The sequence below is a fragment of the Macaca nemestrina genome, chromosome 20 (genome assembly GCF_043159975.1).
Source record: "Macaca nemestrina isolate mMacNem1 chromosome 20, mMacNem.hap1, whole genome shotgun sequence".
Lineage (NCBI taxonomy): Eukaryota > Metazoa > Chordata > Mammalia > Primates > Cercopithecidae > Macaca > Macaca nemestrina.
In genome coordinates, this window is record NC_092144.1 from 54,475,699 (window position 1) to 54,481,698 (window position 6,000).

A 6,000-nucleotide genomic window follows, 5' to 3' on the forward strand; every position below is an offset into this window, starting at 1 on the left:
GGTCAGGAGTTCGAGACAAGCCTGACCAACATGGTGAAACCCCGTCTCTATTAAAAATACAAAAATTAGCCGGGAGTGGTGGCACGTGCCTGTAATCCTGGCTATTCAGGAGACTGAGGCAGGAGAATTGCTTGAACTGGAGAGGGGGAGGTTGCAGTGAGCCGAGATTGCACACTACATTCCAGCCTGGGTGACAGAGCGAGACTCCATCTCAAAAAAAAAAAAGGTGGGGGGTTCTGCACAAGCTCTCTCTTTGCCTGCTGCAATCCAGAGACTCTGACTCAAAAACAAAAAAAAAAGAAAAGGAAAAAAAGGGGGAGTATCCCTGCACAAGCTCTCTCTTTGCCTGTCATCCATGTAAGACATGACTTGCTCCTCCTTGCCTTCCACCATGATTGTGAGGCCTCCCAGCCATGTCAAACTGTAAGCCCATTAAACCCTTTTTCCTGTATAAATTACCCAGTCTGGGGTATGTCTTTATCAGTAGCATGAATACAAGCTAATACACTTCCCAATCTCAGAACATAGCCTTGTACTTTAAAACTCTTTGTATTTCCCTTTCCCACCAGGTACTTTCACGCACAGTGCTCGCTTATCTAATTATGTGTTTGCTTGGAAATTCCAGGGCTAATTATAAAACAGCCCAGACATAGAGACCCAGCTGCACAATCCTCTCACTTAGGGAGAGTTACAGTTAGTTCACCACTAATTGGGCCAAAATCAGGATGACACAAACTATTTCTCTGGATGGGCAATTACTCAAGATATCCACTGGAACAAGACATACAGATCTGCATTTTCCTGTGTCACTCCCACACATATGTCCCACACCAAGTTTTCCTTCTTAAACCCCCTCAGTCAACCCAAAAAGTAAGACTGGACTTTTTAAGGCATGAGCTTGGCCATTCCCCAACTACTTGCATTTAATTAATAAAACTGCGTTTCTTTCACTACACCTCACTTGTGTTTTCAGCCTTTGAGTGGCAAGCAGTGGATTTTAGCTGGTTACAAGTTTCGTGCCCCATGTGAAGAACTGTGTGTTTTGAGCAGCTCAGCCTGTACACCTGGTTTCCAATGAATGGAGCAATTGGGCACAGCAGATGCCAGAACTTACCCATTCATGCTACCAGGCAGTACAGCAGTCACTTGCAAATGCTAGCTGCTTATGGCTAGCTGACCCTGCAGTTGGGACCTTACAGAATTCCCAAGTGTCAATACTCTTTGTCTTGGGGATTTGCCCTTCCCTCTTCTTCATGGCATCAGCTGCTATAATACTGTGTTGGAGTGAGGAAAGCCACATCTGGGAAGCTGATGGGCTTCAAGAACTGGGCAACCAGAGTGCATCCAAAAATCCTCTGTCTTTGCCATCTGGGCTTTCAGCCATCAGGACCTAATGCAGGTCACTCTATGGTCCCATCTGGGTTTGAGACAAGATCTCAGGACTTTTCTCTAAAATACCCTGAGTACCAGTCTCGAACACTGTCTACACTGGATCCATCTGTGGTTTCTGTTTAGTGGTACCTATCCTTCTGAGGGTGCTTTGGCAGTTTCCATCCCACCAGCCAAGACCAGGTCCAACTGATTATCAGAGGGTAGCAAGATAGGCTGCTCCTCTCCTTGCTAGGGGAAAAGCAGGTTTTATCATGTTGGCCACCAATTTTGTAACTCTGAGATTTTAGCATATTTTAGACACTTGTGTCAAGCTTTGTGGGGAGGAGAATGTGTGAGAATTCCTTTCTAGACTATCTGGGAATCCAGCTGGCTACATATCTATGGCCGTTTTTGTACACATTTTAAATTGATGGGAAAATTACAGCAATAAAAATTCAGAGCTCAAATGATTAACCTGCAACTATAAAGTTAAGCAGAATCTTCTAAAGCTCTCTATTTATGTCTCTCTTTTGTTTTCAGCCTGTGTTGACTCTACTGTTAGTAAGCTACTGATGTTGAGATAAAACTCACTGTTTCAAAGTAATGTTGATAATTTTTTATTCTTATACAGTTCAGCTAGTTCTGGCTAAAATATAAACATTGCAAACTCCTTTAAAACTTAATTTTAAAAAGGTAAAAGAGGTTTTTAAAAATTAAAACTGCCATAAAAACTGTTTTACCCAAAATTTTGATCCACTGTTCTTCTTGGATTACCTATCAGGGCAAACAAAGTTTAGCCATGTAAACAGATTCCATTTCATAAAAAAAAAAAAAAAAATTTTGGATACAGCTTCTTTTATAAAATGGTGAGTGTGTATTGCTATCTTACGGCTAGAACTCTAAGGTAAAAGCTATTGGATCTTTGTATATGTGTGTACATATTTAGATGTTTTTTCGACCGCATTACATGTATGTAACATGTATTGTTATGTGTTGCTCTAGCATGCTACCAAATGGCCTTGTAAGTAGATGAGTAATTATAAATTAAGTAAGTACAAATGCTTTTCAAGTTCACATAGATCTTCAGTAAATAAAACTGGTTTTAAAATCATTAGTAAGATTAAAATGTCTTCAGAATTGTCAGCATACATTTTTGTCTGGGTAAATAAGTTTTATAGCTTTATAGTTGCCTTGGCTAAATGTTTTAAGGTGTCACAGTTTGGCACAAAGGTTCTGAGACTATAAACCCAACTGAAAACAGAGTAATCTTTGTGCAATTTTTTTTTTAAAAAATAAACTTTACAACTGTTAGTTTAACGAAAACAGCTAAATCTTCTGAGTTACTGGCAAAATGCCCAGTGTTTAAGGTTCTTAGTTAGATGTATATCTGATATTCAGACTTTAAAAATGGTTAACAGGGAAATAACTTTAAATAATGACCAACTTTATGTGATATCTCAGTTTTCAATAGTAATCTAGATAGGCTGTTAAAAATGAGAAAATATTGAGTACATATAAATGAGATAAATGCTTATAGACTTTTTGTGTAATTTAAAACCCTAAAAATTTTAAATTAAATAATACTCATTCACCCTTTCTACTTTCCCATACATTAAGGCATAGAACGGTTGAGGACAGTGTAAATCCAGGTAATGGGTCAAGACCTTTACGAACTGAAAATAAAGTGCTACTAAAATCCTAGAGAAACCAAGGGCCAGACCAACAGCTAGCCAAAAAGTAGACAGTAACTCAACCATCCATTCATCTGTCAGATTGGACGGAATAAGACCATGGATACATCACACTAAGGTGAAGGCAGCTCCTCCTCAACCTGATGCCTCAGACAACCGGACTGCTTGGTCATGTAAACCAAGAGGACCTAAAGTTATTTATTAAAGAAAAATCATACAAATAAGTAACACCCTTCTGTTAACATGAATTGTTAATGAATTGTACAGTTATAAGTACATTCTTTATCTTTGCTAAAACTAACCTGTTTGCTGAATGGGCACAGCTGGTGAGTTACCCTAAAATAAGACTGTTGGGTCTGCGGGGTGCCACCCCTTTCTTTAATCACAGGCTTGCCATGGTGCATACAAACTGCTAACCTGAGCACTTGAGTATTTTTATACTTGGGGTAAAAATACTCACCTGTTTCCCTTCTATGATTAGAGCAGCACTTACCATGAGTTCCCCACCTCTGAGAAAACACATAAACATATTTTCCTTCTGTTTCATAAACAGGTTAACGCCACCCCCACTACAGGATATGCCATACACGATGGCATAGGATGGCTGATGGCAGCGTAAATCCAGGTAATGGGTCAAGACTTCTATGCACTGAAAAACACAGTAACAGTACACCCTGCACTATCTCCCACGATATGGGATGATTACCTCTTCAACAATGTGGCCAAACCCTTGGACTGACTAATAACATGTGACCAGGACGCACAATCAAAATAGCATCCACCTCCATAACAGAGCCTTATCCTTCCCCCTGGGGTTTGCTATGGGTCTGCAGCACTCATGGTTGGCCTTACTGTTGGGGACCAGCCTTACCACCACCCGTAGGGTACCCGAAGTCCAGTGGCAAAGTGGCGACAAAGGAATGAGAAGACACAGGTTAAGAGTTCATAAAGGTGGGAGCCAGGGGGCCAGAGCAAATCAGAAGCTGCAAAGGCCCAGAGGTCTCTACACTATTTATTGAGTATAATCACTTAGATCTAAGATGTTCAGGGCAAACCAGTGAAAGGGAGGCAGTGCGTTATACGCGTGATCTATAGCAGTGGTGGTTTAAGTGAATCTCCTTTGTGCTTAAACAGTGTTATCTTTAATTTATCGGAGAGTAGCTGGTGGGAGTGGGCTTAAATAGGAGCCTGCATATCTGTCTACACTTCAAGGCTTTAAAGGAGTGTCTTTTTTCTTGAACACAGTGTTTACAGGTAAGACAGCAGGTCTCGCTCTGAGTATGGGAACATGATGGCAATTAGGAGGCTTTCTTCCTCAGAGGCCTCTTGTGGCTTTCCACAAATTATTGTCCCATATTTTTATGGCCAGTTTATGTAGGCACCCCACAAGCCCTTTTCCCAACACTTACAACTGGACTGGTAGGCGCACCTTCCCTACCAGGATGTATCCTTTCCCATTTAGACTCTCTCCATGCCAACTGGGAAAGTGTAAAGGCTAGACAACCCCATCAAAAATAGGCATCAAGGTAGTTGTACCCACTAGGCTTTCCCCCCCCCCCCAGGCAGTGGCCATAGATGTAAAATTACAAATAAAAGACCTGGTTAAACATACGGCTGCTACTTTTAATAATATCCATCATGCCATTCCCTTTCTCACTGAAAGACCCTCACAAGATTAGACAAGTGGCCCTGCACTGGCCTGGCCAACATAGTGAAACCCTCTCTACTAAAAATACAAAACTTAGCTGGGCATGGTAGTGTACACCTGTAATCCCAGCTACTGGTGAGGCTGAGGCATGAGAATTGATCTTGAGAGGCAGAGGTTGCAGTGGGCCAAGATTGTGCCATGGCACTGCAGCCTGGGTGACACAGCAAGACTGTCTCAGAAAAAAAAAAAAAAAAAAAGACTAAGTATTATGTATATATACATTATTCTCACAATATGACCCAAGCTATGCATGCATTGGACACCCATATTTCTGATACAGATATAGGATCCTCTCCCAGGACCCTTGAACAGTGTGGTCCAGCTGACTTCCTCATAAAAGACTTTCATATACAGTATGGTTGGTATTCTTCTCATTGTCCTCATCAGCTGCTGTGGATTTTACCTCTGTTATACACTGAGGACAGACTTTCTCAAAAGTTCCTAGGTCCTTGGTCCTCCCACTGTTAAGGCTCCAGCAAGTTCCTGCTACAGATCTGGGAATGCAGATATATTTCCAACTCCAAGTGAATAGATTCCATTCTGGTACTTCCCAACTACGCCCCCTTGCAGCAGGAAGCAGCCAGATTAACTGTGTTGCCCACTTTCCATAAAAATAGGATGAAGTTCGACAGTGGGGAATTCTAACAGAGTATTCCAGCTTTGAAATGCATTTAAAAACTTTTCTCCCTTTCCTCCCCAATCTCAGAATGTGGCCTTATATGTTAAAACTCTTCATCTCTCCCTTTCCCACCAGGTACTTCATGCACAGTGCTCCCTTGTATAATTGTGCTTACTTAGAATTCCAGGGACTAATTTTAAAGCAAAACAGACACAGAGACTAAACAAATCAGCCGCGCAATCCTCCCACTTAGGGGCAGTTATGAACAGTTCATCCACCACCCCTGGGCCAATATCAAGATGATGCAAACTGGACTCCAGATGGGCAGATTACTCAAGAAAACCATCAGAAGACGACATGCAAGACCTGCACCTGACTGCACCGCTCCCACTTATTTCCCACACCAAGTTTCCCTCTTAAACTCCCTCACTCAGCCCAAAACGTTGGAATGGTCTTTTAAGGCATGAGCCTGGCCATTTCCCAATTGCTAACATTTGATTAGTAAAACTGCTTTCCTTTCACTACATTTTGCTTTTCATGTTTTCAGCCTCTGAGTAGCAAACAGCTGGACTTAAGCCGGTTACACATCCATAACACAGGATTACATGCCA